Genomic DNA, 18,029 nt, shown 5'->3' on the forward strand with positions numbered 1-18,029 from the left:
AAGTTAAAGGATCATTTTCTTATTTTAAATTCTAGGATGTAAAATAATATAGGGATCAAAGGATCTCTTAGCACTGAAAATCTGCTCATTCCTCTGCCTATGAAATTTCTAGAATATGAGTTTATCAACCAATTTTTCAATTAAGTTTGTTGGACACTGAGCTATATAATTGATTGTATACACATATTTTTGCTTTTTTCTAAGAGTTTAGCCACACATTAACATTCACAACCATTCTTCAAATACCCAGTAAAGAACAACCAAAATGCAGTGATTTCATGTTTAAAACTCTTCTAACAGTATTATTTTAATACACTCGCAATAAAATAAAAAACTCAAACTGCCTGCATGGGGCTAAAACAATTAATTCACTCTATAACCACTGTGAATTGAAAGCAAAACCAATAAGGTATTTTTAAACGCTACAAAAAACTTTTTAATTCAGTATTTTACTTTTCAAACAGTCAAGATGCATGCTGTCAGACAAATACAAGTCAAAAACTAAAAATAAGCAAACTATGATTACTTTTTAGACATGTTTTATTTAAAATCTTTATTAGTAACAGATCTTCAAGAATATCCCACTTTGGAAGTAGTCACTGATTCAAGCCAACTTTAAAAAGACAACGAAAAAGAAATTTGAAAAGCCGTGCTAAACCTACTTAGTCTGTGCCAATGTTAAGATATTTAAAGGCACTGAAGTATCATGAGATTTCTTTCTTTAAAAGAAATAAAACCCACTTGAGTCCTTTTAAAGTCAATATTTCTGACATCTTTCAGGTAATAAAAAAAATGCTATTTTTCAGATGTGAAGATAAAATTAATGATCCACCACCAGTTACACATAAAGCTTGAGTTCTTTTTCCAACAGAAATAATACAATCTGCCAATCCATTCAAATTCTCTTGCTCAGTAATTCTTATGACTAGAGGGGTATATTTGTGAGGGACGTTCAGGATATTGAGTCCAGTCTTGTCCAGAGTGAAGCTCACCGGTCCAATCTAAGGGAACCCATGACCTTAAAATCACTATAAAACCACACTTGACTTTTCAGCAATTCTATGATACCCTTCCAAAGAAGATATAACTCATGGAATTAGAATCTCCACTGTATATCTAAATCTACCAGCTTTCATCAGCTTTCATCTCCTTCTCTCACGTGCAAGGTCAGGGAGCCACCAAAGTCTCCTAAAGCTCACACTGCGTCAGAGGTACAGCTGAATAGTTTACTCTAAGACTAAACCTACCGACAACAAACAAAAAATGGCAGAAATAAAGTGGTATGAATCATACTTCTTTAGTGTAAAAATGAAGAGATAATGGTTTTTGAAAAAAGAATAATCATTTACATAACTTATGGACACAGAAGTCTCATTTTAAAGAGCTGAGGAACATCACAATGCAATAATACGTCTTTTTACTGATATCCACATTATTGTCTTTGATGGCAAAAGTAGAATCCTTAAAAACCCTAACATTGAGCTTTTAAAAAAGAAAAACATATGTATATGTGTGCATATATATATATGACATACACATATGTATGTACACCATTTATAAAATATATTATAGATACATATAAAGTTTGAAGTTCAGCTTTTCTTTATTCCTGTTCAGATTTATCTAATTAAAACCCATGATAAACTTCACAGACTCTAATATTTCCAACTGAAGGACTCAAACCAAGAAGGTGTGCCTCTGGGCAGCAAGGCAACAATGATAAGCAGCAGGTTAGCCACTAATTTCTCTACCGGGTAGATTGTGAAAGTGTGATGTTCTGATATCCAAGAAACTGTTCAGGAGAGAATAGGATAAATCAAGTTTAATAACTCTGCTCCTAATTGTTCCCCCAATGCTCAACTCTAATTACTTGGAGAACTCTCCTGACTGTCACCTGATATTAAGTTGTTGGAGGCTGAGCCTGGAACAGCAAGATAATCAATAAACATTTAGTGGGGAGAAGAATGAAGATCCTGTTAAGCAGTGGGAACCTGCAGCACCCAAAGCCCTTCTGCTCATGAGAAAACCTATGGGACAACCATCGTGATTGCAAAGCAATAATCCAAAGCACTGTTTTTAGGCCTTGAGGCCTTTAGGCAACAGTACATTTGAGGAAAAGAGGTTAACACGGTCACCCTAATTACAGCCCACTTTCACATACTTCATATATAAGCGAAGACAAGCCAATTAGGTAGAAAGGAAGATAAGGGAAGTTTTATTTGTATACTAATTAAACCCCTGATGAAATTAAAGGAAAAACATACAGCTCTGTAATTGTGTCTGAGAAAGGTCACTTCAGGTTCAGTTATCAGAACAGCACAGCCTTGAGATATTTCACTTAATCCACAATACAGCCCTCATTTTGTACTCAGGTCTTAATATTTACCAAAAAAAAAAAGAAAAATTCAAAGCCTGATACTGCATTTATCGTTAAACTATGTTGTGAACAATTTTAGCTATTAGAAAGTTAATGCTAAATATAACAAAAGTTTAAAAGGAAAAATATCACCTAGACAAGAACGAATGCCACAATATTATTTATCAAACATTCTGAGTTTTCACTTTAAATCCAAAGTGTTTTAAAGCAACTATTTACAACAGAATCCCAAGCTGACTGTATTTTAGAAGCTATTCTGTAAGATATTTATTGTATTTCTTTTAAGATAATGATATCATTGCTCACGTATACCTCTCGTAGTTCAGAGGGAAAAGCCAATGCTTTCACTAAAATTCTATTATAAGATATTTTTACATCTAGTTATGTTCCTAAGATGGTCATGAAAAGCAATGTATCACTAATGAAAGATGGCAGGTTAAGTATGGATACCAACGAAGTAGTTAAGTACAGAGAAAGCTGAGGGGTAGAATACAGGAGAGATGTGAATATTAAAATACCGACATGTTTTTTAAATGTCTGTTTTCTTTCTACAGTTTCTGAAGTTTCTATAATCAAAGTGCTACCACTTTGATTATACTACTGAATAAGAACACAAATCATTTTCTTCAGTCATACATAATTTCATACTTACTTCTAAAGTTCTAAACATTTATTACACTTAACAATTTTTTAAAAATTAATTGTGAATATAAATTGAAATCCTATTACTTTGCACCTATGAAAACATTTTATACAGTGGAATGTTTAATAACATCTTATTGAGATATAATTCACAAGCCACATAATTCACACTTTTAAAGTGCAAAATTAAGTGGGTTTTATTATATTAACAAAGTTGGGCAACCATCACCAATGGAGGTCTTTTTTGAAGAGAAGTTCTTTAAAAAAAAAAAGTTATCAAAACAATAGGGCAACCTAAATACAGTATATCTCATTACCTCACAGCTAGCTCTAATTTTAAATGAAAGATAGACAGTGTTTAAATTTTATTCAGTAACAGTTTCAAAAGTATAAAATTTATATCACAAATTCCCTGAATTAGAATACTTGATTAATAAATGTGGTATTTAGTACAAAAGTTAGTTACCTGAAAGAATGTACAAAAATCTCCAACTATTATTCCTGGATGTTAAGGGAATCATCTAACATAGCTCCTTCTCATAAGTACACTACTGTACCGCCTTAGACCATTACGCCAGCTATGAAGACCAAGCCCCAGGAGATTTCACTTTCATAGATTTTCTTTTGTCTAATGGGAAATATCTATGGATCCACATTTCTACAGACTAAAAGCTAATGGCTTTTTCAACTTGGTAGAAAAGTTAGTCATACAAAATGTAAGACAACAACACAAGTGTTAAAAAGAACAAAGCTACATTTCCTAGGCTAAGAAAAGAACATCTGTAACACTTTTTTCCAAAATTGTACTACTGTCCCACTGTAATTCTGGAATACACATTCCTAGATTGTGATGAGTTAGGTAAAACATCTCAAGGCACTAAAACTCATGTTGGAAAAAGAAACAGCAATGTCTTTTGCCCTACCATTATAATATGATCACAAGAAAATCATATTAATTAAGAATTAGTTAGCTGTTGGGTGAGTCAAATTACGCAGACTGCCACAAAAAGTATAAATTTAAAATGATACAACCACCAGATTTATAATTGGGTACACAAGTTAGGGATGAAACTAAAGAATGACATATTTTATAACAAAGCTTGAAAATCTGTGAGATAAGCAACTAGAGAATATACAATAAATATATAATAGTAAAAGATGTTGGTATGTACTAAAATTAATATATGAATAAATTTTAGTTTTGGCATTCTACATTTATATGGATAATTTGTGTTAAAAGTTCTGCAATTTTAAGTTATCTTCTTAAGGACATTATCTTCTATTACTTTTAATAATAGACTGATGCAAAACATAGGTGACGTTAATAAACCAAAGCTAAAGATCAAATAAATTACCCCACTTTGGGAACTAATAAATAATAGCCCTTATTAGAACGTACATGTCCAGTAAGACACAGATGTGAAAGTGTCCTATAAACTGTAGAAGGCTACATAAATTTAATATGCATAATTAATGTAACACTTAGACTTCTACACGTAGTGTTATTACAGTCTTCTTTAAATCTCTCTCTGTACAGCAACTTATGAGTTTCTATTTTAATTTTACATCATCCTTTACATATAAGCATTATATAAACATTCATAAATTGTTTAAAGTATTTCTATCACACTTGAAAAAGGTAAAAGAACGTTAACAAAAAGGTGTAAAAAAGTCACTTTAATAGAAGACCACATGGTAGATGAGTTTCAAAAGATGGAGCAGACAAGCGATGAAAATCCACCTTCAAAATCTCAAAGTATGCTATCACATTTTGCTGTATGCTTTATGATTACTGGCACCACATTTCCACATGTTCCTTTGAAAAGATCCTCCTAAATTCCATCAGTATAAAAGGAAAAAAGTTAATCCTGTCCAGTAAACTCACTGAAAAATGATCAGTAGTAAAATATAGTGGAAAGGAAGAGAACCTCATAAAAGTGTTCCAAACATATTTAACACCATTTGCTCCACGCCTCACACAGTACTACAAAACTCTGGTAGACTAAGTGGGTTAGATAATAATGAGGTAAACTGGGAGAGAAATTGTTAAAAGACACTTTAAATGACAAAAAAAAAAAAGAGGAGGATAATAAAGAGAATTACGAGAGCCCTCTCAACTAGAAAATACACTCAGAAAAGTACAGACAAGTGGCAGCTAGATTTACTGTGACACATGGCATGTAAGCAGTAATGTGGCAGCAATGTTTTCTCAGAATATAAAACAAACCGCACTTGACTGCACTACAGACCTTAGGAGACAGAAGCTAGCTGCAGGTGACAACCACCATGATGCTGTTCTAATAAAACCAAATCTTACGCGACCTCTGTGTTGTCTCAGTGAATAGCTAATAAATAAAGGGATGGAATACAATAAGTCCTTCTGTTAGATTTTATCAGCTACGGACTGCTCAGCAGGTTCTAAAAACTTCACCCAGTTGACAGTCCTTAGTTATGTGGAGGTCCAAAAATTTGCAGAATTCCCTAGCAATATTTTAAATGAGTCAAGCTATGAATTAGGTTGCAGGAAAATATCATTTAGAAATTAAATACTGCTTTTAAATCATTTGGGAATTATCTAAAACAAATGTCTACTAAGAATTGAGAAATATGAATAATTTATAAGGAGCTTCATATGGTTGGATTTCTGACACTTAAAAAGAACTTACTGTCAGAAGAATTTTTCAATTTCAAGAATTCTTTTTGTGATGTAATTGAATAGGACAGATAAATCCTATACAATAATTAAAATATCTTCATATTAATATTTTTATTATACTATAAAATTTAAATGACTATCTTGATTTGCTGAATATGTTTTATATTAAATAATATTAATAAAAGTAAATCCAATATCAGCTGAGTAAGAGAATGTGAAGATCAAGTTTAAATTAGAAAAATAAACTTAGGTTCTTTTACATTTAAATGAAGATAAAACAAAGTCTGAGTTTTTCTAAGAAAATTTATTCACTGGGTGAATTTTTTGTATGGGATTTCACCACTGATTTCTATCTTCATTTTAGAGATATATTCACAGGGGAAAATTCTGAACTACAAACCTTGCCTACATTTCCTGATCTGAGCATTCCACCTTTGTACGAAGGCACTAGGTCTGTTCTTGAACCATGCCTATCATATTCGTTGTCGTCGTGAAGTCGTGTCCGACTCTTTGTGACCCCATGGACTGTAGCCCACCAGGCTCCTCCATCCATGGAATATTCTAGGCAAGAGTACTGGAGTGGGTTGCCATTTCCTTCCCCATGCCTATCATATTACAAGTGTGCAATAAATGTCTGCTATTTTAACTTAGTTCACCCAAATCCTAAGGGAAAAAACAGCTAGAGTGACAACTGAAACATATTATCATTTTCACACAAGCATTTTATAGTTATATTAACTCAACTGATTCTTCATAGTCCAGTGAGATAGATCGCATTATCACTTCTATTTTACATACAGGGAAAGTAAGAATCAGAGAAGTCAAGCAATGTTCCCAAGATCATGTAACTACTAGCTGGATTTACACCAAAATGTGAGCCCAAGTCTTCTAAATCTAAACCCTTACTCTTTTTTTCAGTTGAGGTAACACTGGTTGATAACTTCGTATGTTTCATGTATACAATATTTTATGAAGACGTCCATATACACTGCAGCATTCTCAGGACCCAAAGTTTTGTTTCCATCCATTACCATGCAGTTGACTCCCTTTACCCATCTCATCCTCTCCCACTTCCCTTCCCCTATCATAACTAGTACTGTGTTCTCTGCATCTATGTGTCTAAAACCCTATTCTTTATCCTGCACCACAATATTAGTAACCATCTCTCCAGATTTTGCATAAAAATCCACTAACTGGGAATTCCCCATGGAAGGAGAAAACTAGTGTTTCACCTATGTGTCAATTTCTTGGTAAGGTCAGTAAGGCATTTCAATCTATTTAAATGGCTGCTTTCTATTTACATTGAAACAAATTCCAATAAGGGCATTAGTGTTATACAATGGCACTGCTTCAACATCAAAAATCCAAGTATGCACAATTCAAGGTCGCCTCTGAGAAAGTGAGATCACTGTCATCACTTATGTACTAATGAAGTAAGAAATAAATATTTGCAAAGTAAGGATAAATTATGCAGCATGTCAATGCAGTACAGAATTTTATATAATTCAAAACCACACTGGGCTGTTGCTTTTTTATTTTCACCTTTTAAAAAGAAAAGGAGTATCTCTGTCGCTTTCCTTGACAAGTTGGCATCAGCAATGTAACTTTCCCTGCAGATTTTGAAGTTTGGTTAACTAGCACATACCTCAACTTTTAAAATAGTTATTAAAGGAACTCCACTCTCACAACAGTACACCAAGCTCTATAATCTCAGTACTTGAATCTAAATCCTCCTGTTAAGGAGAGGAGGATTTTAATTCCTCTGTAAAAAGTCATCTATGCATCTAATTTAATCTAAATACCACCCTTAAAACAGTTACCATACAGACTACATTATCCTATTACAGTAACAGAAGAATTAGTAATTAGCACTGAAATTTGTTAATCTAAGGTATGAAAGTAGAGTTGTATTTGACTTAAAACCATTCCATTATATTTACTCTGAAAGGGAGAGGGGAGAGAAGACGAGGGAAAGGAAGAGAACTGAGAGATGGAGAGCAGCAGTTCACTACCACAGTTCTGATGCTGTGCCAGGTCACAGACATTTATTCACAGCAAACCTGTAATAAGAAGATATTTTCTCTATTAATTTACATTTCATACTGCTGGTTTTGAACTCTGACGCGGTGTAATGTAGGCGCCTTACTTCAACTCTGTGCCTCAGTTTCCTCATTTGCAAACCAGGAATAACAGGAAAATTTACTTCATAGACTTGTATTATATTCATTCATGTGAATAAAGGCAATGGCAACTACAGTCAAACCTGCTGTTTCACCTGGTTGCCCTCACTGCTCAAATATCTCTACTACTGCAAACATTCTAACTGGGAGGTAAAAGTGAGAGGGGTTCCCCTGTATAAAAAAAATGTACCTTCATCAAATTTGGCCCTCGAACATAAAACAACCTCTTCATCTGGTGTCTAACTGAAGAAATGGTAACACAGTCCAACAAGGAAGAAAACCCGGCTGTTTGGAGTTTGTCTAGAATATGGCATCTCTAGTTTGGCCCCTCCAGAAAAGACTTTTTAAAGAAATAAAAACAAATAAGAACAGTTTATTGAATTGAATATTCTGAAAGGAATTTAAAAATGAAACAGCTTAATTATTTTTCCACTATTAACTTCGAATATTCCATTAGATGTCCCTGAGGAATTCTTAAAGATGCTTCTGACCAGTAAGACTTTTGCTTTGTAGGCTGATCCTAAAACCTAACCAAAACATAGGATGTGCCTCTACGGTATTTACTTCATGACTCAAGATACATTTATTCTACATCTATCCATGCCAAGGCTGTAAATACCAGTAGTAATAGCAATAATAATAGCTAACAGTTTCTGAATATTTATGCCAGACATTAATGCAATCAGCCCTCATAACAACTTTATGGAGTAAATTTTATTATTATTCCTATTTTACAAATGAGGAAACTGAGGCACAGAGTTGAAGTAAGGTGCCTAGATTACACAGAACCAGAGTTCAAAACCAGCAGTGTGATATGTAAATTAATAAATAGAGAAAATATACTCCTCTTGGCAAGAACTTCCTATCTAAAAAGATGTACTTTAAAAAGTACCTTGTATTAAAGCTAGGTGGCCAGTGTCGTGAAATGCATTCTCGGCAGAATAATATGGCATGTTCTGAGAAATCCTAGAGGTAATTTTAGTCTGAAGATAAGGAGCTATTGAGAATGACAGGAGAAAAGATGAGAAAGGTACGTATAGGCCAGATACGGTCAGAAAACTAGACTTTTCCTTGCAAATGATTTTCGTAAGTATTCCACAGAGTTGCATCAGTACATCTTGTGGGGAACACTTGAATTAGCGAACTCCCAAACCACAAACTTCTTTCAACCAGAATTTGCTTTACTGTTCACTATGAGCTTTTGTACAATTCCCAGCCATGCAGCAGCATTCTCTGATCTCTGTCTCGGGGATCATACACAAAAACTATAACTGCCAAATTAGAAAGAATACAAGAGATCATTCTGGCCATACTGCAACCATTCATTTACATCTTCAGTTGGACTCTTAATAAAGTTTTAATAAGATTTCACCTTTGAGAATCAAGATTCACTGATATGCTAGATAAAAAGGGATTTTAGAAAGAACTGGTTTGTGACAGATCATTTTCCTTAGCATTATCTGAAATTCACTTTTACACTACTCAAGCAGAGCACATATTATTTACTTGATATAAATGAAGCATCCTAGCCAAATATTTTATATTTCTACTAATAACCACATGAAATCCTATATGTTTTTTGAATCATATAACAGAGAACCATAGGCTTTGTGTCATAAAAATGTATGATGAAAAGGATCTACTACTGAACTTAGCAATTTTTTAAGGAGAACTACACCATTTAGTCTATGATTTCAAACACTTTTTTAGACTGTTACCAATAACACATTGGTTATACATGTTAAGTTACTTTGGCAAAAAAAAAGTTAGAACAAAGTTACCACTGGCAATAACCATTACGGTTTCTAAATAACTAAAAGAGTGGGTACCAGCTCTCCCATTCTATGATTAATGAACTACGAAAGTTAGTTTTTAACGTATCTCCATGAAATAGAAAAATTTTAATCCCACTTCACTCTATTAACTATAGAAAAAGAGACTGAGACTGAATAACACACAGGCTGCTAAAATAAAGATGAAAGTTCACCTCTAAAAACAACCACAGCTTCAGCAACAGTTAGTAAATTCAAACAAAGTACCAGGAAAAAGCAGTCAGATAGATGGACCCAAGCCTCGGTACAATTTCTTGAGAAACTGTACTTAGGAAAACTTGTGTCTGTGTTTTGGAAGTAATGGTTGGAAATATTTATATGTTTATATGAAACATTTATTTAATATATATGTATATGTGTGTATATATTTATATATATATATAATCAAATCATTTGAGGAAGTAATACAGCAAAGCACTGTTTTCCTTGAGCTTTGCTTCAAATGGAATTTTTCCTGTGTGAGGATATGCATGTGTGTATACATACTCAATGAATAGTACCATTTTGATTATAAAGGTTTTCCCATAACATTAGTATGGTTTACAATTCTGGTCCCTCTGTAACCAACCCATTCACTTGAAGAAAAGAAAAACACACAGCTATTCTATCCTTCTAAATGAGCGAGATCACCATCTAGTGGTAACTCCTTGAAAAGGCAGGGATAAGGATTCTGGAGCCTAGAAAATGTTTCATAAAACATGGAAGATCCTCTGGAGAAGGAAATGGCTGGCTACCCACTCCAGTATTCTTGCCTGGAGAATTTCACAGACAGAGGAGCGTGGCAGTCCATGGGGTTGCAGAGTCAGACATGGCTGAGTGACCCACACTTAATAGTCTAGAACATTCAAGTTTATTTAAAGAAAAACAGAATAATACACTGAACAATCTTTTTATATGAATAAAAACTCTAAGCAACAAAAAAAAAGTGCCAAAGAGACATATGGCTCCCTGTTTTCAATTGTCTTAACAAACTAGAGTAAACCAGTTACAGATATTAAACTGTAAAGTTATACAAAATTTGATCAATATGGCTAACAAGAAAACAGATTCTTTATCTTCTCTGTATTTTATAAAGTTTGAACAATTAGTTATTGTCGCTGATTGTATTTGTTCCACCTTTCTGAGGGGGGAGTATACTCTCCTGTCTCACTGAGATCTGGCTCGATCATGAAATTGATGGAGCCTCTTCTGGCAAGATTATATATCCCTTGTCCTCTCAGAATCAAGAGTGCCCAAGTTTCTTTCTCTGGCTAATGAAATGTGGGCAGAATTTAAAACGGTGTTGCTTCATGAGACCAACAGTGTCTGAGGTAGAGGCTGCTCTGTCAGCCTCACTCATAAAGTTAGGAACCCATGACGCAGAAGCACAGCTAATCCATGATGAGTGTGCACATGTGAAGCTGCCTGTCATAAGGCCACTGAAACTGTGGAGTCATTTGTTACTGCAACATTACACACAATATACTGACTGATACAGTTTTATTCCCACATGTGACAATTTACTCTAGGAATTAGACAGCTATGAAATCATCTGTGGATGCTTTAGAAAATCAGTTTCAAGTCTGATTAGATCATCAGAAGAAACCAATTGTAACTACATATTAAAACCAGAGCAAGTCATTTGATATTTTTGGCAGTATAAAGGTATGATAAATGTATACCACTATCTTACAGAAAAATATTGAGTCTATGTACTATAAATCAAAATGAATTTATCCGTACAGTTATAATTCATTAAAATAGTTTGCTTCCAAAGCCTTTCCTAACTTATATATGCATATTTTGATATTTTCATTCTAAAAACTCTAATAAGAAAATCTGTCTAAGCAATTCTCTGTTCTCTTCCTTTCCTGTCTGAAAAATAAGTTATATTTATTGACATTTTAAAATGACCATGATATATTTCTAAATTTTAAAATGTAGTACTATAATACTATAAAACATGATACTATATTTTTAAGATACATGTATGATAGACATATTAGTATGATATAAATATATTCATTAAATTTTTGAAAGGTATACATCAAAATGGTAATAGAATTACTCTTCTTATTTTCCTTTTCTTATTAATATTTTCCATTATTTTCAACAAAATATATATAAACAAACTAAACAAAAAAACACAACTGACACAATTCTCTTAAGATCAGCTTTCAACATGAAATCTTAGTTTAAATTTATATACAGGATATCATAACAATAGTAATTCAAATTGATTTTTTAATGTGCTCTACTCAACAAAGGGTAGGAAATTACTGTTATATAACTACATAACCCTTTATGGAATGATCAAAATATCTATATATAGATGGATATATGTAATATACAGTTAAATTTAATCACTATCATTTATACAACCCCTTGAGAAAGAAGGTTTCAATGATCTGTTTCCCTTCCAGAAAATAAGCACTAATAGCCTTAGTATTTCTTAAGCTAATCATAATTCTTCCATCTGATTCAAAGGACTTTGTCAAACCCCCTTTATAATTAAAGTCACCTCTTTTTAAGGCTTTTAGCCATGACACAGCAAAGAAGTCTTAAATACACATTCTCTACTGATAAACGATTTTCTAAATTGCAGAAGGACTCTATGTCTGTTCTACGCCACAAGACTTAGATCAGAAAAACAAATGATTTCTATTTCTACCACATAAGTACACTGGATGATTCGGGTCCACTTTGATACTCTGCCTTTACTCCTGAAATAAGATAAAACCACTATAAAGGTGTTACTATTTCATCAATCACAGTGATTTTACCTAGTTGGTACTCTTCAACAATAATCATGGTAAAGTACATACACTTCCTTAACAACATTTTGGAATTTGGGATGGTTTTCATTATCAGAAGACAAAACTGAAAAATATGTTTTACTCTTTATAGTTTCAGGCATCTTAATTTTATAGAAGTTAATACTACCTTATATATTCTTCTGGCATTAAAACATAGAAAATAACACTTATACACATTCCCTAAGATAGAAGCACTAAAAAGTCATTCACTAGGTTTAATTGTGAAAATATTAAAATTCTAATTTTAAAATTAGTAAGCCCTGGTATTTTCTGAAATAGCATGATGAATTAGTGATGTAACAGTAAAATATTACTAAACTTCCAAATAAAACTTGAGCATACTGTTTCCTACAAACAGAAAGGCATGATTTAGAACATATAGAGGTAAAATCACCTCTAAAATGAGTTAAACACTGTCACCTAATCATGTTACAAATATAAACATATAATTAGGTAATTTTCTCCAAGTCTGAGACATTTTAATTTATGCTCACTCTGTTATAAATGTAATATTCTAAAGTTGGTTAGTATAATTGAACACAGTTAAGTATTTCCGAAACAAAGCCATGACTAAGTCTCAGATTAATGAAAACTAAAATTAACACTTTCAGACAGTAAATAAATTTTGATTAGCTCTTTAAATTATAATGTACTCTTTACTAATTTAAAAACTGGCCTCCTAAAATAACAAATAAAAGCATTTTCATAGTAAACCACAGAATACTTATTATTAGTATATGGTTGGTGTCATTGTTATACAGTACTCAAAGCAAACAATATTTATAGAAAAAAGTCTTTTTTTATTTTTAATTGGTAGAAAATTGCTTTGCACTGTTCTGTTGGTTTCTGCTCTACAACAACGTGAATCAGTCATAATTATGTATATATCTTCTCCCTGGTAAGCCTGCCCCCTACCCTCACAACCCCCCATCCTAGGTCATCACAGAATGCCAGGCTAGGCTCCTTGTGTCATACAGCAACTTCTCACTACTTTACACGTGATAGTATATATATATCAACGTTACCTTCTCAATTCATCCCACCCTCACCTTCCCCCGTTGTGTCCACAAGTCTGTTATCTACCAGGCTTATCAGTACCATTTTTCTGAATTCCATATATATGTGCTAATATATGATACTTGTTTTTCTCTTTCTGATTTACTTCACTCTGTTTAAGAGGCTCTAGGTTCATCCGTTCACTACAATTAACTCAGTTGTAGGGAGAAAAGTCTTACTATTATTAACATCATTATCAATCAACATCTCTGGGCTCAATCCTTGTACCACCAATTCACTAGCTTGGCAACCTGGGATTAGTTAAATTCTCTGTGCCTTGGTTTCCTCATCTGTTAATTATGGATAATAATATTTATCTCAAAAATTATTTTAATAACAGGTGAAATATTATCTGCACATTACTTAGCAGAGTTCTGAGAAACTAATCTCTAATTCAGCAACAAATGCTAATAAAATTTAAGCAGTTCCTGAAACCACAGTCCACAAAGGATGTTTATAAAATTATAGAGAACCCTTCCATAGTTAACAATAAAATAAACCACTGAGCAAATACAAGTTATAAGTTTATAAAAGTGCATTTGATAATACATAAAGTATCTTGAACCTAGTATCAATTCAATTAATCATAGAAGAAATTATTTAAAGAAACTAAAGACTCTCATTTAACATGGCAAAAATCAACTTCAGTCATTATGTATTTTATGTGGCATAATATAAATGAATATCATTTACAAAATTCCAAATAGTTTACATATACTTGAAAATGCTGGCTTTCAGACTGAAATGTATATTTCAGACTAAAATTTAACTTCATTTAAGGATAGAGTGCCAAGAGATCAAATGCCAGTCACAACTGAATAAGGTCTAATTAGAGGAGAAAAGAGATTTGACTTGTATATCACTTGAGAAGACGTTTCAACATGCAAACGCCCACTGTAGACTTTTGTGGCCTTTCTATGGTGTTGCACAACTAAACGCTTAAAAAATAAAATGTTTTTAGACTTCAACTATAGTGAAAAGGAAATGGAGATCATAGGGATATTATATTAAGATAAAAAGTAAAGGCACCCGGAGGAAAATTCCTTGTAACCAGTGCTCTTCACAGAAAGTAAGACAAACAAAGAGGAGGCCAGGGCAGGGGACAAAAGAGAAATCAAAACCAAAATACTCAAACAGCCTCTAACTCGAAGGGACTTTTAATATTGCAACAAAACCAGAGAAAGACAGAAACCAAGAAAAATCATACACACTGATATTTAGGCTACCAGGAAAAATATGATTTCAAACATTTTCTTAAAAGGCAGTTTTGTAGGCCTATTGATTCTTCTTGTGCATTTCAAGGTAAAGTAGTTACTTTGTAGTCGACTCAATAATATAACAAAGATCTCTTAGGAATCTGGATTTAACAAGAACCCTCTCTATTTTTGAAAGAAAATCTAAAGAAAAGTTAACAGCTCAAACTAACTGGAATAAATGGTATGCGAGTACATGTGCTTAGCATGCAATCTACTTACGCAATAATCCTATTCTTCTTCCAAAGCATAAGTCAATAAATCTTTCCTACTGCACTGTAAATTCCAAGGTCATGGACAAAGATGTTTATTAGTATAATTACAATGTAGAAATAATACCATTAAGCCTCCAGTTCCAGGTTTCATAAGTTAATAGAAATAGAAGATTAAGAAAATGTCAAGTGTGGTTTTACTTCTTAGACACTAAAAATACTCCTAGTGAGGTGCCCTTCTTTTACATGACCTAACTTCTAGTTTCATTTTCATTTGATCCTTGAAGCTGCTAAAATATTTTAAAGTACTTAGAACATAGAGTTCTGTGATCATAAAAATTAAGAGATGGCCTTAAGAAAAGTTGAGGGAGAGAGCCAAAATTGGTAAATGGCTCAAAGGAATCCATTTATGATATGATGAATCACTCAACTTTAAATAAATTCAACAGGGTCTCTGTGTTCAATTTCTAAATATATAAGATTCTACATAACTCTTTATTTTTGTGGGGATTGAAGGTTTATTTTTTCATTTTTTAAATTTATTCTTTAATTGAAGGATAATTGCTTTACAGAATTTTGTTTTCTGTCAAACATCAACATGAAAGAGTCTACATAATTCTTAAGCAGTGTTTTCAATCTATCATTATAGAACTGCAAAAATGCACAATACTAATTGATTCTTGATTGTCTTCCAATATCCAATGGCTTCATTTTCTACTCCCAATAAATAATAAGCAGAGAATCAGTAGTTCAGAGAGAGGTTTCTGATATCATGGCCAAAGACTCTAAGTGCATGGTTTCATGTAAGAAACAGAACAACATTAAAGCAGAATATCTCCATCCCAGTGTCTACACTTCTTATTATAATCGACTTTATTGTCTTTAGAATTGACTGGAAAGATTTGGTAGTTGTTTGGGGAGTTGTTTTGTTTGGGGGAAATCTCATTTTTAAAATGCTTTCTGTCTAATAAAGCAGCAAACAATAGTACAGAACTTAAGAAAGTAAATATCACTTTCTTCTGTTACTGGAATAACATATGAATTATAATACTATAGAGGTTGTTTACATATACCCTGTGTATAATGTATGTGAAACAGTTAAAGCTAAAGTGAATCTCAACAGGTCATCCAGATCTGGTTATCTTTCAAGTCTTACTTCTCAGAACTTTTCACCACCATAGAAACAAACAATAAAAACACTTTCTTGTAAGGCTATTTAGTTTAAACCAGATATTCACTTAATGTCTTAATCACTTATGAAAGTATATTCACTTAATGTCTTAATCACTTATGAAAGTATAAAAACTATTCCAAATAGCATTCCAACAAGGGATTTTCTGGGTGCTACCAGTTGTGCACTGCTTGAGGGCCAATAACTTTGTCAAATCTCAGCAACTCAATAGAATACCAACTTCTCTACCAAAGAAGACAGGTAAGTTTATTCTCCTTAATCTCCACATACTTCCCCACTCTCACTCATTCAGTAATAAGCTTTTCATATTTGCTACCGACACAGAGCTCTTTCATGGAATTTTAACACAGTTCTTATGCATAGTTTATATATAGTTTTAACATATGTAAGATGTATCTCTTGTGTAGCAAATTTTGCAGTCTTCTCAGTGAAAGAACACATGGTAAACAGATTAATAGCTATTTAAGTTTTGGATAATTTAGACCTTAAAACTGGTAACTAACTTTCATGGTACCCTATTTACCCAATCTCACATCCTCAGATCTTTCATCTGTTTCATCTTCTCATTTTCTCTCATCTTTATGTATTTTCAGAATCACAGCCTTCCATTCAGACATACCTACGTGGTCCTCACTTTTTTACACTTCACTTTATCAGACTCTTCCTTCAGGTTATCATATATCATCTTTTCTTTTCATCATTGTTAATTCCCAAAAAGTAAAAAATCTATATCTACTACTTTCATTCTCCATTCACACAGCAATTTTAATAGAAGGAATTTAAAGCCAACAAATCTAAATACAAATTCCTACTTTAATATTTACTTGCTAAGGAACTTTGGTCAAATTACTAACACCCCTGAGTTTTACTTTCCTAATCTGCAAAACAAGAAATTATGCTGCCTATATAATGGGTTGCTATAAGGATTGAAAGTGATAATATATTTGAAGTGTCTAGCAAAGAACCAGACACAATTATCACTCAATAGATAAAGTCTTTCTAAGCTTCCCCACATGAAATCTGGTCTCTGGTTCCACCACTGTTGTAGCCAAGGCAGGACTCCATGGGTCAGTGTCCACCTTCCAATCTCTTCCACATGCCAATTAGAAAGGAGAAAGCTCACTTATGAACTAAGGATATATAAGCCCTTGTGACTCTTTCTTCAAATAAACAGAAGCTAATTTTCCGACATATTGTTAGAGAAGAGTAAAATAATCTTACAGAGAGAAACGGTTTTACTGAACACCTTAACAATTCTCTGACAACAAATGGCTTTTACAAATATTATCATTCAGGCTTCTTTAGCACCTTCTATCTCTGTGCTGGCCCTCTCTACTCTACATAAGTGTACACATACTGTTCTCTCCCAGTAAACTGAGATGTACCTGGGAACAGGAGCAGCTATTCATTGAATAAATTTTTCCTTTGAAAAATATCTTCTCTTAATGAGTTGCTACTTATAAACTAAGCCTAGGGCTTCCCTGGTGGCTCAATGTAAAGAATCTGCCTGCCAATGCAGGAGACACGGGTTCGATCCCTGATCCAGGAAGATTCTACTTGCTGCAGAGCACCTAAGCCTGTGTGCCACAACTACTGAGCCTGTGCTCTAAAGCCCAGGAGGCACAACTACTGAGCTCAAGCGTTGCAGCCCCTGAAGCCTGTGCATCCTAGGGCCTGTGCTCTGCAACAAGAGAAGCTACCTCAATGAGAAGCCTGTGCACGGCAACTAGAGAGCTGTCCCTGCTCTCCACAACTACAGAAAAGCCCACGCAGTAAAGCAAACCCAGCACAGTCAAAAATAAATCAATAAAGCTATTCCTTGTAAATCTAAGCC

General features: G+C 33.3%; 1 protein-coding gene across 1 annotated transcript in view; it reads right to left on the bottom strand.

Moving 5' to 3' along the window:
* CCDC171 (coiled-coil domain containing 171) overlaps nt 1-18,029 on the bottom strand; it is a 333,839-nt gene that overhangs the window by 127,360 nt on the left and 188,450 nt on the right. The gene's annotated exons all lie outside the window — the stretch shown is intronic.

Source organism: Oryx dammah, unplaced genomic scaffold (assembly GCF_014754425.2).
Source record: "Oryx dammah isolate SB20612 unplaced genomic scaffold, SCBI_Odam_1.1 HiC_scaffold_1, whole genome shotgun sequence".
NCBI classification, from domain to species: domain Eukaryota; kingdom Metazoa; phylum Chordata; class Mammalia; order Artiodactyla; family Bovidae; genus Oryx; species Oryx dammah.